Consider the following 24,509-nt stretch of genomic DNA (forward strand, 5'->3'; position numbering starts at 1 on the left):
AACTTACAAAGCTTAGATTTGCTATGCTACAAAGAGTTAATTGCTCATAGTAAAGAAAACTATGAATGAATGCTGGGGGGAGGGTGGTTTTATGACTTTAAAATGCATTTACTACATAGCCATAGGTTTTTCTATACACAGAATTACTAGAGTAAAGCCTTGAATTATGATGAGGAGCTAGAGCTAGAGATCGAAGGAGGAAAAGAATATATGTAACTGAAGGGTAGCCCATCAAATCCTATGACTTCTGTGAACCGCGCAATGTCGGATACTGGTTGAAGCTGTGAACAAGCAATTTCTTATGTTCAGAGACCACTGGTCTCTGGCAAGACCCCTGGGAAAGCTGAATGTTTCTTTCTAATCGGCTGTTCTCTGCTGACCCAGGCCAGCCAGCTGGTCAAAGAATCACAGCTGGGATGTAGAGGCTTGCCTTAAGGTTTTCCAAAAACCCATAAAAAGTTGCCACATGTTTACCATGAGCAGCTGTGTTGGGAGGGATTTCAGGAGTGTTTGGCAGTTCTATAATTTTACCAACATTTTAATTGTAAGTAAACGATTGTTTCTCCTTAAATTCAGAACCAATCCTTCATGGATTGATATGGTAGATAGCAAGACAGAAGAACAGAAAAACAGACAGTTTATATGTTTGTGTGTGTGTGTGTATAACATAGTCATTACCCACCCTACCCCCCAGACTGAACCCTCTAAACAAAGAAAAACAGTTAAGTAAAAACATACCATGCAAAAACCTTCCTGATATTATGTACAATAATCAGTCCCAGCAATACCTCACTTCTTTTGTTGTGAGGGAAGAATATTTTAATATCTTTTCCCTAGCTCTTTCATTTTCTTTTTTTCTTCTTTTTCCATTAATCAAAATCTAATTTCTTTCTAATAATCTGCTCATTACATCACTGCAATCATTGTGAATATTATACTCTTGGTTCTGTAGCTCACCCTGAACTCATTCATACAAATCTTCCATATTTCTCCAAATTCTTGATATTCATCTTTTCATATTGTACAATAATCTTCCATTAAATTCATATGCCACAGTTGGTTTGTTTTTTTCTAACCACTCCTCAGTTACAAAGCATCTACTTTTCTTCCATTTCCTTGCTAATACAAAAAGTACTATGAATATTTTGATACATATGGGAACTTTGTTTCCAGCTTTGATTTCTTGAGAATATATGAAATTAAGTTTTTTTGGGGGGAAAGTCCTCTCTGTATCCCTGGAGATTCTGTTCCCAGGAGACAAAATTTGGCAAACTAAGAAATGACCTAGGACTCTCCACTAAACTAGACTGACCTCCTTCTGGGGGTTTTATGCTAAAACAGTGGTGTAAAATCTAGATAGAAATGAGGTCGCTAAAATTCACATAATGATTGCTGAATATTGACTTAGAAAATTATATATTAACATTATCAATATTTTATTGTATTTTTATTTATTTTCTTCAATTTTTCCCAATTGTATTTTAATCTAGTTCTGTCTGCACTGAGACACAGACATATCAACACCTCTGCTCTACAAGGATGTCAGGGCCTTTCCAAGAATACCAATAGGAGTCTCAGCCAGCTTCTTACAATATGCAAGATCATCTACCAGGAATTGGAAAGGGAATATTTCACACAGATGGCTGGAAAGGAAGAGACTGACACTAACTTTTGGGACACACTATTTTCTAACATTGTGAAATTTTTTAAGTACACATTTTTTAAAAAATTTCAAAGAACAAAGTACTATAAAAATTAAAGGCTTAGTTAGCGCCTGAAGAATGCTAGTGAATTTTTGAAATACCTGTAGGGTCTCATCAAGCAAGTAAATATTCTTATAGGATTTCAAAGGAATATGGGTCAAATAATCTCAGACTCTCAAGACTACAGGAGGCTTCACAAGCTATCAAACCCAAACCATGACTAATGAGATTCCATTTTATCATATCTGTGACTAATTAATGACAATTCATATACCACATATAATAATATGTTCTATAATATCTATGACTATTAGTCAATAATGGTAATGATGATGATGATGATGATGATGATAAGCATTTATACAGCTCTTTCGGATTTGCAAAATGGCTATCAATACTCCTTCCTTTTATCTTCACAATAATCCTGGAAGTTAAATGCCATTATTAGCTCCATTTTACAGATGAGGAAATTGATGCAGGTAAAAATTAAGTAATTTGTCTAGAGTCACAAAACTAAACTACAATTATGTCTTCCACATCATGAGTTTCTCTATTGCAATTTTGATATTGCAGATTGACATAAAAAAATTAGATGGGAATTTGGAGGAAGGCACACAAAGACTAGCAATTGACACAGAAAATGTTTAGAAACTCAGAAATGCATATAATCTATGTTTAGTATTGTATAATAACACCCTATTTTTTCTTTTAATATAATATACCCAGATTTTACAATAAGCTACTTTAAATACCCCATAAAAGAAAAAGAAAAATTCAGACTTCTTCTCTGCTACAAAGGGAGGGTCAAAAAATTTTATGGAGATTTTCAGAGGTGCCCTGCCCCTAGCATACACTATATGGAAGGATAACTATAGTATATGAAGCTTCTAGACTATGCTTAAAGATTCCTGGTGAATGGGGTACCCACTACCTCACAAAGAAGCTCCATTCTACTTTCACACAGCTTCAATTATTAAAAAAAATTTCATTACATTGTGTCAAAAGCTCCTATTCTACCATCAGGGCCAAGCAGAACAAGGTTACTGTCTCTTTCATGTGACAGGTCCCCAAACATTTTGAAGACCATCTCCAGTGATCTTTATCTTGCCACTGGACCCATGGCCACATCCTCAAAAAGACAGTAAAAGTTTTGCAGGGCAGTGTTAAGGACAACTGTTTGGGGAACCAGACTTTCACCCTGAGGCTTTTGTTTAGTTTAGCTTGTATTAAAGCCCTCTTTCAGGATTCTGACTTCCAGCAGTGACATTTTACTTCTTAACGATACCCATTACTTTCCAAACACGGAATCACATTCTTGCTAGTCAGGCTGCTAAATTAAATACAGTATGGCAGTAAAAAGTACTAGGCCTTGGGGAAAGGATGCACATGTGTGTTTTCCCAGGTGCTGACAAATGTACTTGTTTGCACATATGGGGTGCTCCATAGGTGTGAGAACCACCCTGCATACTCATGGGCTCACACAGCATACAAGGATCAAATCAGGCAGATGTGTTTCTAACTTGGGCACCTCAGGCCTTCCTTAGCTAAATAACAGACTACAACTAGGGTAGAGATTCTCAACCACTTTTATATCATAGAATCTTTTTGCAGTGGTGAAAGCTACAAACTTCCTTAGAATAATGCATAAAATATTAATGACATATCTGATTTCTTACTATCTCAAGAAGGGGTAAGGGAAAGATAAGATTTGGAACTCAAAACTTATTTGTAAATGTTTAAAAATTGTTTTAACATGTAAATAGGGGGAAATTATATAGAGAAAGAGATATAAATATGTTTTTGTATATATACATATATACATAAGTATACACATATATACATCTGTGTGTATTTGTATGTGTGAATATGTTGATAAAATATAGATTACAAAGGAAGCAAATTATATCAAAGTACAGTTATCAACATATATTCCAAGAAAATAAAATAATGGAATCCAGATTAAGAGCCCTTAGACCAAAAGTTCTATTTAAAATGGTCTCAAATAGTTATTTTAATCATCAATTACTATCTTGATCATAGTGTCAAGACAAAGGATATTAGACCCTTTCTACATCACAAAGTGCCATTTGTGAGCCTTTTACATTCCTGTTGACAAGAATGACACTAAGAAATACCACGTATATTAGTGTGTGACCACATCTTAATTGGTTTTATTGACCCAGAAAGCTCTCTTTCTCTTTTGACTGAGCAGAGATAGCCAAGAAAGCCAACTGGTCTCTGTTACCTGTGTGGAAAAACTTATAGTCACAATCATCAATCTTTATTTAATAAAATATACTTGATAAAGGTCTGCCAAGAAAAAAAAAGAGAAAAATGACATTTCATTGCAATTACTGTCTATACCATTCCTGCCAATCAATCACAAGATAGACTTCTCTATGGCAGCTCTTGTATAGCTTCCTTCTCTGAACCATTGATTAACTTCAAGGTAGCCAGAATAATGAGGGACCTTGAAGACAATTGGTTGAAGTATTTGGAGATGTTTAACCTAAAGAAGGGGAATAACAAGTGCATTCAAGTACTTCAAGGAGTTGTCACATGGAAAACCAGATAAGATTTGATTTGTGTAGCCCCAAAGGGGAGAATTAGAAGCAACTGGTGAAATTGGTAAAGAGGAAGATTTCTATGGAATGTAAGGGAAAAAATTGCTAGTAATAAGAATAATCCCAAACTGAACCAGGTTCCACTATTCAAGCAAATACCAGATGCCCACACTTGTAAAATATGCTATAGAGAGGTTTAGAATGGACTGGGTAATCTCTCTGAAGTTCCTTTTATCAATGAGATTCTCTGATTCTGTGGATCTCTGACCATGATTTCTCCTCTCTGGGCCTTAAAATCTGTGCATATCTCATATTCTCTTGTTTTATAGTTATTTGAATGTATATTTCACTGCTCCTACTAGATTATAAATTCAAGGGCAAGAGTCCTGTCTTATTTCATCTTTGTATCTTCATAGCATTAAACACCATACTATGAACATGGCAAGCTCTCTCATACACATAGTAAACTTTCTCTAAATGTTATGGACTGAAGCAAGAAATTTCCATCTATCTGTGCTTCAGCTCCCCTACTTAATGAAGTAGTTATGGGTAACCTGGTACCTTAAACAATGCGGGGGGGCCCTCAATCAATATTCACATATATATAATTCATATAGTGTTTCTTATTATATATTGTAATGTTCTCTTCTCTAAATTATAATCATTCTCTGGGAACAGATTTCTTGGGGAGGTTCTGGAGGCAACCTTCGTTTCAGTTCAGATCAATAATCACTTCAAATGCAGCCAGGAGTTAGAATCCAGATCCTTTATTGTCTCCTTCAAAATAGCCTGGTTAGTTTTCTTAGAGGCCTATCTCTCTCCTTGGTTCCAAGAGCTCTTACCGCTTGTCCTTTGACTCTGCCAGCTTCAGCCTCTCACTTTCTCTGAATCCAAAGCCTCCAGCCAGCACAAAGGTGATATATGGAATGAATCTGACTCCTCCTCCAAGAGTGGGATTGTGGGTTCCTGATTTGTGAATCTCCCGGACTTGTGAATTTCCTGGACTTGTGAATCTTGTAGAACTCCAATGAGTACTAAATACATTAGTGAACCAGAGAACTGCTAAGCACGATGCTAAAATTAGACAACCGACAGCACCTGATAAGAATCCTAACAATATATGTATACACACACACACACACACACACATATATGTGATATGTGTGTGTGTGTGTGTGAATTATCATCAATAGACTTGTAATTTTAAATGCCAGAGTGACTTTTCCTCCTTTCACCTCTGCGTTTTCTTTTTTCTACCAATTGGTATGTACTCAGGTAATTGGTATGTACTCTGGCAGCTAAGTGATGCCATAGTATATAGAGTGCTAGACCTGCAATCTAGAAAAATCATCTTCCTGAATTCAAAACAAGCTCAGACACACCTAGTAAGTGTGTATGATCCCAAGCAAGTCACTACCCTCCATTTGCCTTAGTTTCCTCATCTGTAAAATGAGCTGATGAAGGAAATGGCAAATCACTTTAGTATCTTTGCTAAGAAAACTCAAAAGGACTCAGATATGACTGAAAAACAATTGAACAACCACAATCAGAATGTCAATAAAAATTTAAATAAAACTCAAAATGGGAAGAAAAAAACATTCTCCTTCCTGTTGCCACCAGATATACATAGATAACATGACCTTTTTTCTTGCTTAGCTTCTTGAGTCCATAGCTCCTGCCTCAACACTACTCCCTTCTGGGATTATTTGATTAGCTTGGTTTACTTTGCTTCTTGGATAGAAAGAAGACCCAGGAAAGGAGATCCTATAGTACCTCTCCATAGTAATAGCAACAAATACAAATTTGTGTGAGTCATGATTTTTATGTTGATATGGCCCCTATGTTTATTTCTGTTACAGATATACAAAACAGGTGCTCTAAGATAAGGGTTCTTAATCTTTTTGTGTGGCCTGGTATCCTCTGGCAGTCAAATAAAGTCTATAGATCTTTACTCAGAATAATATTTTTCAATCCACAAAATAAAGTGCATTAAATTACAAAGGGAAGTTGATTAAATGAAAATATAGTTATCAAAAAACATTTAAGCATATGAATCTCAACTTAAGTATTCCTAGGAGAAAATTAAAATATTTCTCTGTATCAGGGTAAATAAAAATCCACACCTTTCTCTTACTGACATTATCAATCGATCAATAAATAGATAGGAAGAGAAATAGGCAGACAGAAGATAGATAGATAGATAGATAGATAGATAGATAGATAGATAGATAGATGATAGATATTAGAGTAATCTATATATCTGCCTTTATCTATGTCTAGATATAAAGATAAACTATACTTCCTTTCTTCTATTCCATAGATAAATGAAGATATCACACACACACACACACACGTATATTAAATGGACCCCACCCTACTCATTCCTGGCTACTCTGTGTGAATATTTTCTACATCCTCCCAGAAGTTAGCCACAGATGGTCAACTCAAAATGTTGAGAGATTTTCTCTCTTCCTTCCCTAAGGATATCAATGGAGAATTAAGTTGTCCATTGATTATCACTAGCCCTTGCCATGTAACCAGTCTAACTTTGAGCCCATCTCCTTTCCAGATCATACATTTCTTTGATGACCTTCTTCACAAGCTTCATTAGTCTATAATTGTGTGGACTTCCTTCATGCACTTTAAAATAACACTAACCTACTTTTGCATTTGCTATAAGCATAGAGCCAAAGGAAAGGGGAAGGTGTAGGAAAGAAGATTCTTCCTCAATTTGTCCTGGGCTAATCAGTCCTGTGTTCCCTGCACATACTCTAAGAAATTCAGTTACCTGCAAGAGGTTGTGCAGGCAGTCTTTCCTACCTTCTATACAGGTAAGCTCCTATTGGTCAAGATGGGCTTCTTGTGTCCTGAAGCTCAATGTTTGATTACCCTTATTATCTTAGACTGCTATAGCTATAAATTTTATTAGTGGCCATAAAATTACCCATCCACAACATTTGACTCAGTGACCTCTTGCAGCAATACATTCCCCAAGTTTCCTATACTGTGTGGGGGGCTAAAGGGGAGGGTTTCCTTTTTTCACCCTAAATTTATAGCCCCTACCTTCATCAAGTGTCCTACGCTTGGGTGATGAGACTGAGCAAACAAGAGGGATGGATCACATTTCTTTCTACCCTTAATCAGGGCTTAAATCAGATCCTGCACCACCTCATATCTGTTCACTTTGTACTGTGAGAAGTGTAAAATTTTTAGAGAGAAAAGGGGGGAGGGACAATCAGAGTGGCCCCAAGAAAAGGGGACACATAGCAGAAGAAGAAGCCATAAAAAGTTCTTTTATTTCCACTTTGGCTCTCCCACAGATCTCTTCATCAGAAGACATTAATCCTTAGGTAGATTAAAATTGTAACAAAAATAGCTGCAGAATGTTAAAAGATTTGTAATTCAGACTAAGTGTAATTAAGATTAATAATAAGGTTTAAAATATTTCCATAAAATCCACCAGAGTGGTAGTGAGGGAAAGTGTGCAGTCAGAGGACATGAATTTGAATCTAAACATTAGGTGAATTACTCTTTCTTAGGTGTAAAATGAAAGGGCAGGATTTTTTTGTTGTTGTTTAGTTCATTTTTCAGTCTTGTTCAATTCTTCATGACCCCATTTGGGTTTTTTTGGCAAAGATACTGCAGGGATTTACCGTTGCCTTCTCCAGCTCAGGGAGGAAACTGAGGCAAATAAAACAGGGTTAAGTGAGTTCCCCAGGGCTGAACATCTAAGTTGCCATCTTAAGTCTAGATGTGAACTCAGAACTTTGAATCTTCTTGATTGTAGGCCCACTATTCTATCTAGGGCAACACCTAGCTGCCTCTATGCTCATATAATCCTTTAGCTCTTCCGGTTGGTCATGCTCAGCTATAATATTTTTCAGCAGTCAGTTTTACATTTTAATAATTTTTTTTCTTTTAGTTGAAGGCCATAGAGATAATGAGTAAAAAAAACATAGATTAAAACCTTGGTCATCTGATTATATTCAGGATTCTTTCCATTACACTAGGGTGCTTTGTACCTTTGCAATTTAAAATGCTTCTCTTTTACCTTCTCCAAGAGTTGGATCTATCCTATGAAAAGAAGGTATTCATGGAGAGAGTTGAATTTGTCAGAGGGAGAATGTGAATGATAGGTTTGCTCATGCCCATGGTAATTTTGAGATGGCAGTGTTTGTTAGTGATGTTGCCCAGGGTAAACACAATGAAATTAGATGAACATTAGATTATATGGAACTGATTTTGTATTTAATTCAAATACATATGATGACCTTTTCCAACTCTGTCTAATCTCTTGTGTTTATGTCTACATAGGTTATTATCATTTATCTTCAAGAAAGCATCTCTTTCTCCCGAATAAGCAAGGCTCTTTCCCTAGGACTTTGGTTAACTTTTGGAGAATTAGTAAAAAAAATTGTTGGTAGATTCTTGACTGGAATTTATGGGGCATTCACCAATAGACTATTGGAATGTACCCTACCCAGGTCTTTCCTGAAAATTATTTACTTGGTCAGCACTGAACAACAGCTAACTTTGAGTTTCATCTTATTCTCTGAAGGTGAACATACTGTTTTTGAAAAAAAAAAAAAACACCTCCAAATCTAAACTGACCTCATATCTTCTTTCTGTGGTTGACAGATCTGCTAAATCCTAAATGCCCCAGAAGGAAAGATTGTTGCATTTCAGAGTCTGATGGAAACCTGGAAATCAAGCAAGCTCTTCTTGATATGTCAAAGGGTCTTAGCTATTAGTTTCCTCTCTTTCCCACTTAAATTACAATGCATATGTTTGTTTACAAGCTGTATTGCCTTCAAGAGAATTTAAGCTACCTGAGGACAGGGATAGTCCCTATCCCTCTATAAGACCCTTTAGTCCAAAAGAGACCTAACTGAGTTTCAATGGATGGACAGGGGCAGCTGCACCCAAGGAAAGAACACTGGGAAACGAATATGAACTATTTGCATTTTTGATTTTCTTCCTGAGTTATTTTTACCTTCTGAATCCAATTCTCCCTATGCAACAAGAGAACTATTCGGTTCTGCAAACATATATTGTATCTACGATATACTGCAACATATCTAATATATATAGGACTGCTTGCCATCTAGGAGAGGGGGTGGAAGGAGGGAAGGGAAAAATCAAAACAGAAGCGAGTGCAAGGGATAATGTTGTAAAAAAATTACCCTGGCATGGATTCTGTCAATATAAAGTTATTATAAAATAAAATAATTTTTTTTTAAAAAGACCCTTTAGTCCAGTAAAAGGAACCCTGCTAATAGTGTCTGGTTCAGCTCCCCATCACCCCCTAAGGGCTCTTGGCCTTCCTGAGAAGTCAGGGGATGGTGACAACCCATGTGGTATTTAAAGCAGAGTTATACCAAGTGACAAAGAGACATCTACATACAATAGATGTCATTTTTGCCTAGAACTCCCTACCTTTGCACACCATAGATGCTTAATAAATGTTTATTGGACTGCCTATCACAATCCCTTCATTTCAAAGAGGTAAAAACTGAGGCTAAAAAGCTTCCTGAACATTAGGAAAAACTAGAAGAAAAGAAAGATTTTTTTATTTCCAGGTCAATACTTTTTCTACCATATAGTTACTTCTTTTAGAGGAATAATTTTGGGTTTTACTAGACATGAAATTTAGAATATAGTAACACTCATCTGACTAGAGAGCTCATTATACCCACCATAATTTACTGATTCTTGCCAACAAACTTCACGGCTCCTGAAAATTGATATCTGCTGCCCACTTTTAATGTATTTAGTCCATTTACAAAATCCTCTATATTTTGGGGAACTTGAGAGCTCTACAAAAGTGAATACTAATATTGGGGTTGTAGAACCCTAAAATGTCCATCACAAAGGAAAGGGAGGTGGTTGTTGTTTCTTTAAAAAATGTTTCTCCTTCCCCTCCAAAAAAATACCTCAATTACCTGTATTTCAATAACAAATTACTTTTCATTTAATTCTACTTAAAAGAGTGATAACAATATGCCACAGTGAAAAGAGTATTGATTCTGAAATCAGAGGAGCTGGGTTCAAATCTAATTTAGGCCTTGACCCCTCAATGATCAACACATTCCCATCTCTTTATATTCTCCCCATTCTAGTGATTGCAAACTAATGCCAGTTTTCAGTACTAGATACATTTCCTCTCAGATCTTCTACTCACTAGTCCAAGAGGAGGAGTCCACATATTTATTATTTGCATCCCTTTGCCATTTCCAGAATTTACCACTATCATTTAGCAACCTTTCCTCTTCTGAGGTTCCTGTTTATTACACACTCCAAATACTAATGTTCTGATTTGTTGAACACCCAATGTAGAGGGCCACAGATAGTGAGGAACCTTGGGCGAGGTATAAGACCCGTTAGTCCAGTAAAAGGAACCCTCTTGACAATGTCTGGTTCAGCTCCCCACTACCCTCTAAGGGCTCTCAGCCTTCCTGAGAAGTCAGGGGGTGGTGACAACTTCTGTTGCAATTAAAGCAGAGTTATACCAAGTGGCACAGAGATATCTACACACAATAGCAAGTTTTTTAGGTGGACCCTTATGCACAGTATATAGTTAGCACATGTGCAGTGTGCTATAGTTATATACGGGTATTAGGGTATATAAAGCTGAAAGAATTTGTAATAAACAGACTACATGTTTGACCATCCACATGAGTCCCATCTCTTCACTCCTCTCCTAAGATCAAGGACTCGGGCTAGTCCTGAAATCCTCCAGAGAACTAGTCCTAACATTATACCCCAGTACATTTCTTCTTCTTTCTATAATGAGTTCAGTATCTGGCTTACAAGTCTTTTTCCTGTTTCCAAATTCTGCCCTCATACTTGAGGGACTTTCACTGAAGTCATATGTTGACACTCCTATTAAATGCTCTCAAAGACCACATCATACTTTATCATATGACATGTTGAAGTCCCCTAATATATGTCCTCAAATACTCTAATTTTCCAAGAACTTTATTTAAAGATTCTCCAGTAACTTCAGGTCTCTAAATGTTTTCTTGTAGTGACTTGTGATGGAAAAAAAAAATTGGTTTGCTATTGATTCTTCTTGGATTTCTCCAGAATCACAGAAATTGAATTAAAAAGGATCTCAGAAATTGTCTAATTCAATCAATGAATCCTGATTGTAATATGCCCAACGAGTGCCAACTTGCCAACTTCTGTGAACATGTTCCTTCCCCTAGGATAGTATAATCTCTTCTAGTTCCTTCTGGGTTTCATTCTTTGTATTTGCAAACATCAGTGTTTAGCATATAGTAGGTATTTGATCAATGTTGCTTGATTGATGGAAGATAAAGTCTGTTTTTGGTTTTTTATCTTTGTATCTTCAAATTCTAGTATACTGTGAGGCCCTAATAAATGTTTATAAAATTGAGGAATTGAATTTCAGAGTTGTTAATGGCTTAAAGTGATTTTTCATGCTTTACATTCACTTCTAAAAATAAAATTGTAAATTTGCTAGAAACCCCAAAAGTGCTTGGATATTTTTTAAATCTTTGTTCAAACAACGGATTTTCAAGTTTGGGTTTTTGGTTTTTGTTTTGTTTTGTTTTTAAGGAAAAAAATCTGACTTCACAACTTGTGAAGCTAAATCCCAAATATTTAATTTAGTTGAGAGTCAAGAATTTTCAAGTCTGCATAATTTTCTTCCCTTTTCCCAACCTTCCCCACTTAACACTATTTATAAAGAGACAACAATTCTGAATTGACACCAGAGAATTGTATAATCTCATTATGTCTTTGCTAAATAAATACTTTGCTTTCTCTGTTGTTGGTGACATTCCATCCTATGTCCTAAATACTTTGCTGTGCTCTGCAGATATTTTGAGAAGGGCTCTGCTCAAATTTCTCTGGCTTCTCCATTTAAGTTTTCAGCTTTCTATTCCATTTGACCATGCCATTTCTTTCCCTAAATCTCTGCTTTATTTTTCTACTTGTTTGTGGACTCCTTTTGTAATGTGAATCTAATTCACCTAATCAAGTCATTGCCAATTAATTTGAACCAACCAACCAAACCCCCCAAAACAAAAAAGTCCTAATTAAATGGTTTTCCCTTAATCAACAACCAATAAAGTTAGTTGGCATACTTACTTCTGACACCTTAGAGACCCCAGCCAGCCATGCTTTTATCCTCAAACAGTTGTACCTCCAGTCCATCTCTTCTATATCTACTCCTTTGTTGCAAATCCTGTGTCCCTGGAGGCTGCTATGTAAAACAGAACTAATCGTTTGGGATTCTCCTCTTTCCTAAGACTTGAAAGGCTATTCATTTACATGTGGGTAAAAAATGTCTGTAAACTGGACCTTGCTTTCCTTTTAAAATCTAACTCTCTAAACCTCTCCAAGAACTAGGACTAAATTATTAAAATCAATAATGAATGTCCTGTGCCCAGGAAAAAAAACTTAAAAGTTATGATAAATTTTCTCCATTTTTACCTGTTTCCTCAAAAACCCAGGTGGGGACTTGGCCCATGGAACAGTTTTTAAATCCACATGGATTCTACCTGCATAGGATAATGAAATTCCCTTATTCCTTTCTTCCTTAATTCCTTCCTTCCTTCTTTTCTCCTTTCCTTCCTTCCCTTCTTTCTTCCTTCCTTGTGAAAGGTTTGAAATCAACCAGGGCATCTCTGAAAGAAATCAGGTTGCTCTTTGGTGAAAATTTTAAAACAAACTAAAATTACAATCCATATCACATATAGTAATGATGATACTCAGTTGCTCTCCATATCAATGGATTTAATTTAGAATACAAGTTTCATGAGGGCAGAGAGAGTATGCTATCTTTAATTAGACTCTTCTACTGACCTAGCTCTATGATCCTCCCTAAATTATGCATACCTTTTGATCTACATTTACATCTTGGTCTATACCCCAAAGACATTCATAAACACAAAAATATTTAGAGTAGTTCTATTTATTGTAGGAAAGAACTGGAAACAAGGTGAATTCCATTAACTGGGGAATAATTAAACAAATTGTTGCATATGATAATAAGGTAATATTATTATTCTATAAGAAAGCATAAAAAAGACCACTTCAGAGAAGCCAAGGAAGACTTAGATGAACTGATTTGAAGTGAAATGAGCAGAACATATATATATATATATACATATATATATATATAAAAAATTAAAATTTTGTAAAGAAAAAACAACTTTAAAGGGTTTTAGAACTGATCAATTCAACAACCAACCACAACTCCAAAGGATCAATAATGAAGCTCGCTACCTGTCTCCAGAAAGAGAGAAAATGAATTTGAGTTGCAAAATGAGACATATTTTGGTCATGACAAATGTGGGAATTTGCTTTGGTTGACTGTGCATATTTGTTATGAGGGTTTTACTTTTAGTTCTTTTCTTTCCTACTCCTAAAGGGAAAGAGGAAGAAAGTTATAGGGAAAGAAAGGGTAGCAAAAGAGGAAGAAAGAAAAGAAGCAAAAAAAGAAAGGAAGGGAAGAAAAGGGAAAGGGAAAGAGAAAGGAAAGGAAGGGAAGGGGGGGGAAAGAAGGAGGAAGGGAAGGGGAAAAGAGAAGGGAAAGGGGAAAAGAGAAGGGAAAGGGAAGGGAAGGGAAGGGAAGGGAAGAGAAGGGAAGGGAAGGGAAGGGAAGAGAAGGGAAGGGAAGGGAAGGGAAGGGAAGGGAAGGGAAGGGGAAAGGAGAAAGGGGTAGAGGGAAGGGAAGAGAAGGGAAAAGGGAAAGGGGGAGAGGGAAGGGAAGGGAAGGAAAAGGAAAAGGGAAAGGGGAAGAGGGAAGGGAAGGGGAAAGGGGGAGGGGAAGGGGAAGAGAAAAGGAAGGGGAAAAGGAAGGGAAAGGGAAGGGAAGGGGAAAAAGAGAATGGAAAAGGGGAGGGGAAGGGGAAAAGAGAATGGAAAAGGGGAAGGGAAGGGAAAGGGAAAGGGAGAAGGGAAGGGGGAAGGGAGGAGAAAGGGAAGGGAATACTAAAACTGATGTGGCTATATTAGTTGTGTTTTTATTCAATGTTTAACAGGTGTATGGGGCTATCCTAAGTACTGAACATAAGGAAAGGAAGGAAAGACCATTGAAAGGTTTCTTAAATGAACTGAGGAGAAACCCAAAAGGAATCTCAGACAAGCAGAACAATTTTGAAAGTTACATATTGAATGTATTATATACCTTAATAGAAATTGTATAATTTGTATATTATATAAAACAGAGATTCCCAGTTTCAGGTTTAGTCCTCTTTTTCTACTCTTCTTATGTATGGAAGAAATGATCCTTTTATTTGATTCTTGCTAAAGTCAGAATTTTTTAAAAAGTAAAAATGGGTACTAAAAATGTAGAGAAACAATGTTAAAGAACACCCAATTAAGTGCTTTCGTGTACTTACATGAATCACTGTTACAAGATCAGCAAATGTATCCACTGAGACTGAACAAGAGGAAAAGGCTTAAATTAGACTAAGCCTAGAGGGAAAAGATCCTAAAAGAGAGGGTTGCAAGTACGTTGAAACCGGTTGTTCAGGGAAGTTTTGCAATCTCTTTTCCTAGTAATCTTTAAGACCAGGATAAACAATCAGCTGTCTGGGATGACTAAAGTGTAGACCCATCTGGAAGAATGGGGATAAACCAGATGCCCTCTGGATGACCCTTCTAGAGAAAGCCTTCTTCCCCAATTTGTAAAATTGTCTCCATTGCTGTCTTGTATTAAGGATCCCAAGATTTCCTAAATTGATATGGAGTATGGAGCATAATCATATTCCCTAACCCTAGCCAGGCTGTAATTTTTGCATAGTGTCTAGCTACCTTCCCCACCACACTTCAAAAGCCTACATACCATAATCATTCACTTAAAAAAAAATTAAATTAATTCTGTCTTGAAGAATTGTAGGTACTATATATCTGGTAACCCTAAATGTCTGTCTATATCAATGCCCATTGTCTAAACTATAAAATTTGAGAAATCCAAGAATCTATCCTCCATCAGTCCTTCACTGTACATAGGTCAACCCGGGAATCATTTGCTATATTCTAGGTTCAGACCTGAAAAGGCTGTAGAAATGGGAGGGTTGGCTCCCACTCTCTCTCCAGCAGGCTTGCTAGAGCCATACAGACAGGAGAAATTCAGATGAAGGCACCCTGGTTAAAAGAACTTTGTTCGGCTGATGCTTTGTTTAAATCCCAGAGTGGGAGATGCCCCACAATAAAGCCACTTGAACTTTTTTTCTTAGTCAAAGTCTCGAGCTGAAATATAGTACGTGGGAGTTCTTTCAATAGCAAGCATGTAGGCTTAAAAAAAAAAAAACTACAGATTTGAATGCTCTGAAGTTGCCTGTTGTAAATACAACTCCTGAAGAACAGGATGGGGGAGGAGGCATGAATGCGGCCACTACTGTCCCTCCCTGTCCAGCAGTACCTTGTTCTTTAACCAAAAAAAATTAAATAAAATTCCAGTTTTTGAGTGGACAAAGCCTACTTTCTCCTTCCCACCTTATTTTTCTGTTTAAAAAACAAAAACAATTCCCTCAAAAATGAACAACTGTTGCAATAAATAATTATAGTCAAGTGAAACAAATTTCTACATTGGTCATGTCAAAAAAAAAAAAAGTCCATGTCATGTTCTGCATCCTGAGTCCATCACCTTTCTATGAAGAGAGGGCTAACGTCTTTCTCTCCCTGAGCTTCATGAAGGCTGCCTTAGCCTAATTCCCTTCTGTCTTCAGAGTTTTAATCCTTGGCTCCTCCCTGTTGACTTACTGTGGTTCACACTCTTGCTTATCTATTCTGAGCTGAAGTAATAATAACAAACTCAGCTAAACTGAATTGGTCCTTTGTTTGCCATTATCATAAAAATTTTATGTAGGAACTAATAAAAACATGCTTTACTTGCACATTTGCATGGGTTTACCCCGGTAATAATATCAGGCAAGTTGTCTCCATAAATCCAGTTATAGACACTTAAGAATAAATATTTTATCTTTTTCAATTTCTTAATTTATTGGCAGGGAGAAGGTGTGAAGGATCCAGGAGAGGAGGGAAGCCACTGTTTATAAGTCCCTTGGGTCTTTGGAGGCTTCTTTCTATAAGCCTGGAAGGACACTTATAAGAGTTTCTAGTTAATACTCAAATCTCTTCAGCACCTTGAAAAAGGCAATTGCTATCAGACCTCGGCTCCCAGTCAATGGAAAGCTTTTAAAAATAAATAGGTCTGAAAATGAGTTCAGGGTTTTGCTGGATTTTTTTTAAGCAAACAAAAAGATTCAATTAATTTACCAACTGGGACCTTGGAGCAGATTTACAATAGATTTAATTAAAGGAGCTTTAATGGAATCTAAATCTAACAACAAACAGAATTGTCAGAGATGCAGCCTTCACTTCAGCAATGCACTCTGAGTTACACCAAGTTTCATGTTTCTTTTGCCCTGGACAATGACATTCAAGGGGAAAGTACTTTTTGAGTTCTTTCTATGGAAGGAATCTTTTGAAGTCATTTCATTTGATTTCTGTAATTGATCAAATCCATCTTCCCTGTAGTAATCATACATCTAGAATGCAACAAAATGGAGTAGAGGTATGAATCATTTTAAAGACAAATCACAAAAAAGAATTAAAAGGGACTTAGGAAGATTCTCTGTCTGGGGATAAAGGCAAAAGAGATAGAGAAAAGTAAGCCAGGATAAAAGAGAAATACTCCAAAAAGCTAAGCTAGAGTTCCATTCCCAATTTTGCTACTATCTGGTTATAGAAATAAAAATACTTTGTATTAGGTCCTCAAGAACAGTCATGGGGCAAATTAGAAAAGGCCATCTTAATTTAATGCTTACAAAATTAGACTTTCTTCAAGTACTATTATAAACACAAATCTACTTCATATCAAAAGATTATATTCACATAGACTATTAGAGCTAAAAGGAACATTTAAAATATTGTAATTCAACTGTGTTTTCCTGATGAGGAATAGAAGTCCAAAATGACTTGCCCAAAGATAGAGAGCATGGTATATTTCTATTCCACATAATTCTATACCAATCTCCTTATAGCATAATTACATAATAAATCCTGGCAAAACTACAGGTTCTTCCTTGTTCTGTCCGTGTATTTTTTTTTGAGAGATTGTATATTAGACTGGGTTAAACATACACATGCACTTGTACATTCATGTGCAAAAATTTGGTATAGGAATACATTAAATTAAATAGAAAAATAAGCAGGAATGAGAGAGGGAATATTTGCAAACAAAACAAACTTCTTGATCCTAAAGGTATTAAAAAAGAGAAAGTGGGTTGCCCATTACATAGGGAACAGCTGAACAAACTGGCATAAAATTGTAATGGAATATTATATTACTCTATATAAAATGACAAAAAAATTAATAAAATCCTGGGTAAGTATGAATTAATACAGATGAAGTGACAGGAGCCAACAAAGCATTTTCTGTAAGAACAATATAAAAAAATTCAATTTTGAAAGACTTAAAAACTCTAATCAATGACATAATCAACATGTCTCCAGAGGACCTGTGATGAAGCTCTGGATAAAATTGATGGATTCAGAGAATTGAAAGAGATATACATTTTTGGACATAATCTCTGTTTGGATTCATTTTCCTTACTCGTGATTATTTATTACAAGATAATCCTCCCTTTTGTTTTTTAAACTGGAAGAGAGGAAAGGAAGGAGGACTTACCAAAACTGATGCCCCACAAAAGCTCATTGCATCACTTTAGCAGAAGAAAATGCAATAGGAAACACAGACAAGCACAACAACTTTGAAAGTGACATGTAAAATTTATTATAGACTTTTTAAAAAATGGACAAAATGGAAGTGAATAGTTTTGTGTACAAATCCTCTTATGTTCTGTTCTACATATCATTTTTTTTCTTTTTGGTATTTTAGTTCAAAATTAAAAAGTAATTTTTTTTTAAATAAAGTAGGTAACCAAGTAGGGATCTAGTTACCATAATTAAGAATTTTGATTTGACCTTTGAATCTGGGTCTCTTAATATTGCCACCTGTAAACAAGTAGTACAGTACATCTCAGCAGGATAGTATTCGTTTTTATTGGTGAATCTCCAGTGGCCAATACAGGGCCTGCCACCTAGGAGAAGCTTTATAAATACCTGTTAAGGTAATTAGGTGGGCAATAGATACAGGCACCTATCCTATAGACTGTTCAAATCCAGCTGCAGGCATTTAACTAGGTGACCATGGGCAAGTGACCTAATCCTAACTGCCATAAATATCTAAATAAATGGATATATAATTAAATAACTAAATAAATGGATTAATAGATGTAATAGGATAAATAAACACATAAATAAATGCTTGCTGATTGACTGGACTTGAAGGCAATAAAAAAGGGGGAGGGCAGGAGGGGTGAGAGGGAGGGTGGAATTCATTATACTAAATAAGCATGAACTAGCAAAATGAATCTACATAGAGATCATGCCCTAAAAAGTACATCTCTTTCAGTACTTGAATCCATCATCTTTATCTAAAATTTCATCATAGGTCTTCTGGAGACATGTTGATCATTTTATTAATTAGAATTTTAAATCTTTAAAAATTGAATTCCTTTATATTGTTGTTCTTATAGAAATTGTTCTTTTGGTTCCTGTCACTTCACTATGCATGCATTCAAATCCTACTTACTAGTAGCATAACCCTGAGCAAATCACTTAAATCTCTCCAAACTTCCATTTCATAATCTATCAAATAAGGAAGCTGGATTTGATGCCTTATAGCGTCCCTTCCAGTTCAAAATCTATGATCCTCTGATTTACTAACCCCATCTTGTATTTTTCAATTGTATCTGTTATCTGAATTTAATCCTGCTATCAGTTACTAACCTTTTTGGCAATAGGTCTGGTTGACAACTAAGATTTTACACATATATTTCTAAAGCATTATTTGGTTTTGCATCAGATAAGGAAGAAGCTGTCTTGCTTGTGAGGTAGAATTACCAAATACCAGCAGTGACTTAAAAAAAAAAAATTAAGAGACAGGTGGAGCATTTTCCATATGATTGGAGTAGTTTAAAATCTTAGCAAAAAAGCTTGAGAATTCTGAAGCAGAGAGAGGTCCAGCATGGAGATACTCCCCAGAACTTCTCTACAGGTGCTTAGGATAAGTTTCAAGAATACTCAATTTCGTAATCATGATAGTAATTACTAAAACTAATTATTACTAATAATTACAAAGGATGCTTCCAATTCCATGTTTGGAAGGCAACAGGCCAGCATGAATTTCAATAACAAGCCTTTGGACTCTGGCTAATACAAAAATGTCCCTTTGTGATCCATGAAGATGAGCTTTTCCAAGTACCAAAGTACTTCCCTCTGAGTTCAGGTCATGGAGGTCATCTAACTTGGTCTTAACTCTCTACCCCCCATCCCAGATGTCTCTACTACTCTCAGCTCAGTGGGAAAAGAGGGTCTCTGTAAATGTTTAAAGTAATTCTAAAGAAACCTCCAAAAAGTAATAAAGCACTGGAGAGATAACCATTGGTCCAATTAAACCTTAGCTGCTAACAGTGCTACAGGCATTTAGGATTATTGAGGGCAATATGACCTCAATGATGATGACTGGGTGGATCGAATTTTTATTGCCTTTTCCCCCCCAGAGAATCATCCTCATTTACCTTGAAGGAACTTAATCCTCCCATTTAGCACCTAAACCTTCAAATAAAATAGAATCATATAATCTTAGCATGCAGAAGGCCCTTAGAGGTCATGGAATCCAACCTCCTTTAATGCAAGAATTCTTTTTATGGCTTCCCTAACAGAGGACCTTGCAACCCCCTCTGCATGAACTTTTGGTGATGGAAATGTGCTATTTTATAAGACATCTGGTTTTCTTATCATTCAAACCAGTGAACATTTTAAATTGCCTACTATGTGCCAGGCAGTGTGCTAGGTGCTGAATTTTGCTCCATTTTATTATTTTTTAAAGTTATTCCTTAAATTCAATAGAAATCTTCCAGCCTAAGTGAAAATAATCTTTAAAGCATATTTAATTCCCCCCCCACAACACATAAAGTAGGCATTCAATGAACAATATTTGAATGAATTAATGAGTTCCACTCGTTTTATTCTAGTTCTATTCTCTGTAATAACACAGTACTACTCCCTTGTTTATGGAATGGATTTTCAAATATCTGAAGACCTTCCAATGTCCTATCCCCCTTTATTTTTAAGCAAAACAATTCCATTACCTGTAATTTTTACATACCTCATGATTTCTAGACTCATCATTATCTTGGTTCCCTTCCCCTAAAATTAACAACCCTCCTAAAAACATGAGACCTGGCCCTGAAAGAACATTCCATAAGTGGTCTAAACTATGTAGAATACAGGAGAATCAAGGCACTACATGAGAGCAGGAACCAAACATTTCTACATCCTTGGCAGGGCTATAAATTGTAACCTAATCCTTTCTCCAACATATGAAACTTATACCCTTTTGAATTACTATCCACTATAGGCTTTGAATCTTCATTCTAACACATGGGATTTGTCCCAGAATAAACACCTATGTATCATGGAGAATATAAATTTCTGGTATTAAAAAGTACACATTTATTTTTAAAAAGTAATATTAAAAACTTTTCTTCATTACACTCTACAGCCTTGCCTCTTCCTACTCTAATCTCTGATCTTCGTGTTTGTTAGTACAAGCTAGGAATGTGTTTGCTTTTTTTCTAAGCATCAGCATCTGTCTGTTCCTATTAAATTTGTGGTCAACAAGAAACTGCAGATCTTTTTTTTCTTCAATACTTCTGTCAAACCCAAACTCTATCCATGACAGAAACAAGGATGTCCATGTATGCATGTTAAATTTAGTGTTCGTGTTTTCAGCTCTAGACTCCAGCCCATCAAAATTATTTTGAATCTTATATCTGACATCAAATCTACAGTTTATCACTGTCTGTTGTGTCACTTATAGACTTGATAAAAATGCCTTCTATGTCACTATCCTTATTTGTCTCTTTCTCTCTTTCATCTCTCTCTCTCTCTCTCTCTTTCTCTCTCTCTCTCTCTCTCTCACACACACACACACACACACACACACACACACACACACACACACACACACAGATGTACCTATTCCCTCCTCTGCATAGTTTCTCAAGTTATTTGTTCTTGTCCAAACTTCATGTTTTGTGCCATACTGTTATTAACAAACCCCTCTCATAAATCTACTCAACTGTAAGCATTATGGATTTTGAATCTCTATTGCTTCCAATAGTAGACATTACTATTCTCTGTGCATTGTAGATTAGAAAGAACATTCATTTAATATCTGAGGAGTCTTAGTTTCCACATTGATAAAATAAAGGAGGGAGGGTAAAACAGATGTTCTCTAAGGTCCCTTCCAACTATAAATCAATGTATAGGGTTATGATCCTAAGTCACTCAACTTCTTGGTCTTCAAATTCTCTCACCTGTACAATGAGGTGCTAACTGACCTTAAAGACCCTTTTTTGCCTTAAATCTATGATCTTTTGATTCTTAAAAACCAAAACTCATACTTTATTCTTTATCCTCAAAGCTCTAAGAGGAGTGTCTTGAATAAATGGTCAATAAATATTTGTTGAATAAGTTGAATTCAACCAAACTAATCCAGAAATATCAAGCAAGGAGAAGAAAAGAAAAAGAACTCTAGTGTATCCAAGAGGCATAGATCAAGTTAGTCCACAGATTATTGAGCATTTCTTGTACTTTCCTTCTTTCCCTATTACTCTTCTCAGTCAAGATCCATATCTGACTGTTAGTCTTTGAGAGCTCATCAGGCTGCTTGGGAACAGGAGTTTGGTTCCAGAAGTTAGTTGAAAAACTCTACTCTGCAATTGGGTTGGTTCCTCAGAAATTAGTTAATTTTGCCTACATTCCCAAATCCTTTCCTTGAATCTTTTAAATATTCTTACAGTTGTGATTACTTCTGGGAGAAGAGAAACCAAGACAACTGATGGAAATAATGGAAAGTCATAAATCAAGACGAGTCTCAAGTCCTTTGACTTGAGAAGCTAGAAGCTATCACTGTTCAAAACATTTTTTGGCATCTCCTTTTAAAACAGTTTGAGGCAGACAGGAAAACCAGACCCATTACTCTATAGCCCCACCTTCTCTTTTGTTTCCATTTTTCTTTTGACCGAAAATGGCATTCCCCTGCTTAATCATTCACTTTCTTCATCAGACCAGTTTCCAAATGACTTTGGGCTGCTTCCAAGAATCAAAGAATGAATACTGACCACCACAGAGGGCATTCCAAAGAGTGAAAGAATGTGAATGTGCTGCAGGCATAGATAGCAATTCCATCACTGAAGTTCTAAAACTGACTGCAGTCATGGAAGCACCAGGAAAATTATGCGTAGGCCCTTTAAGGATCTAGTCTAAAAAAGACCACATTTATTCTGATTCATAGAATGTTCCAGCTTCCTTCAAAGCTCATCTAGGTTCTACCTCCTATAGGAAGTTTTTCCTGATCTATAAACTCATTCCAAGCTGTTAATTTCTCACTACCTGAAATTACTATATAATTTGCTTACCCTTCAGTACAATGTTAACATCTTAAAGGCAATTGGATACAGCACTTTGCACCATAGCAGATATATAATAGTTTTCATGTTTGTTTTAAAAAGTAGTTATTTCACTTTGCTTTTATATTTCCATGTCCAACTCAAGTTCTATGAAATTTTTGTGAATTCAACACCTAATTGCTGCTAAAGAACCTCTTTTATATGTGGAAGAAGTATCCCTTTCTCCTGCAGAACTAAAATGGCCTGAAGTTTTACAACATGAAGATGGGTATTTATTTTGGAGGATTTAACTAAGGACATACTCCAGGCAGCACTTCCCATAAAGAAAACTGAACTAATCTAAATCAAGTTGTAACGAACTTAACAGGATCATGCCAAAGGCTGTAGGTAGCACAAGGAACTTAAATTGTTTCCAGAAACAGTATCAGACAGTATCAGAAACAGTAACAGACAGGACCTGTCTGGTCTCTTTTCTTGAAACAACACAGCTTCATTTAAGAGATTATAAAATGGCCATCTTGGAAGAAAACTCTCACACATATATACACCCAACACACACACACACACACACACACACACACACACATCAGTATTATTTCTGGATGTGAAAATGTCTTTATTTTTATAGACACTTGGGATCCTAATAACAATAGAAATAGAAAAATGAAATGGAGAGCTGAGAAAACTACCACTATCTAGCATCTTACTCAATACATTTATTTTCAATCGATGGGATGGCAGAAATCATCTGTGCCTGCCTTTCCCAGCTAGGTCAGTAGTACCTTTATTTTAACCTTTATATTTATCTATAGATGATATAGAAGCAGCCTGATCTATTAAATAAAAGGTGAGCCTCAGTATCAGAAAAATCAGGATTCAAATCCATAGATCAATCAATAATTTCTTAATCAACTATTTATGTGCCCCTCTGTGCTAGATACTGGAAGTACAAATAACAATAAATGAAACTATCTGTACACATAAGAAGCTTTTAAGTATATAAAATAAAATTTAAAAGAAAATAAATGTACACAAATACAAATAGTTAAATGCAAGGTAGTTTGGGAAAGAGACCACTAACTATCAAGTCAATTGCCCTCCAAGAAATTCTCTATCACTATAAATTACAAGTAATGCTAATCTGTATTTACATTGATGAAACTGGGGGGAAAGTATCTAGATTAAATATTTAAAATATATCTATAGTCAGTTTTTAGAATTATACCTAATGTATAACAGATATTTAATAAATATACCAAGGACAGTGTCAATAAATTATTGAATGGCATCTGGTCCAACCCACTCATTTTATTGATGAAAAAACTGAGGCCCAAGAAGATAACTTGCCCAAATCCAGACAGATAGTGTGGAAATGTCAAGGTAAAATCTGAACCCAGGAACCAGCTTTCTTCCTAGATTTTCAAATGACATTTTCATTCAGTTGTTTATATTCAAACTATAAGCAACTAAGCAAAATATTTAAAAATGATTAGAATGTTTCTCTCCAAAATAACTGATTGCTTCAATTATCATTAGGAATAAGAAAGAAGGGAGTCATGAGGCCCAAATTTAACTGATTCCTTGATTTGGATGTGAGGTACACTATACTTTGTGGGGCTTGGGTTTTTTTTTTTTTGACAGTTACAGTTGTAAACATGGTGAGTTTTTCCTTTAAGATTCCCATCCTTCATTTTTTTAATTTAAATTTAATATTTTTATTT

The sequence above is a fragment of the Antechinus flavipes genome, chromosome 4, assembly GCF_016432865.1.
Source record: "Antechinus flavipes isolate AdamAnt ecotype Samford, QLD, Australia chromosome 4, AdamAnt_v2, whole genome shotgun sequence".
Lineage (NCBI taxonomy): Eukaryota > Metazoa > Chordata > Mammalia > Dasyuromorphia > Dasyuridae > Antechinus > Antechinus flavipes.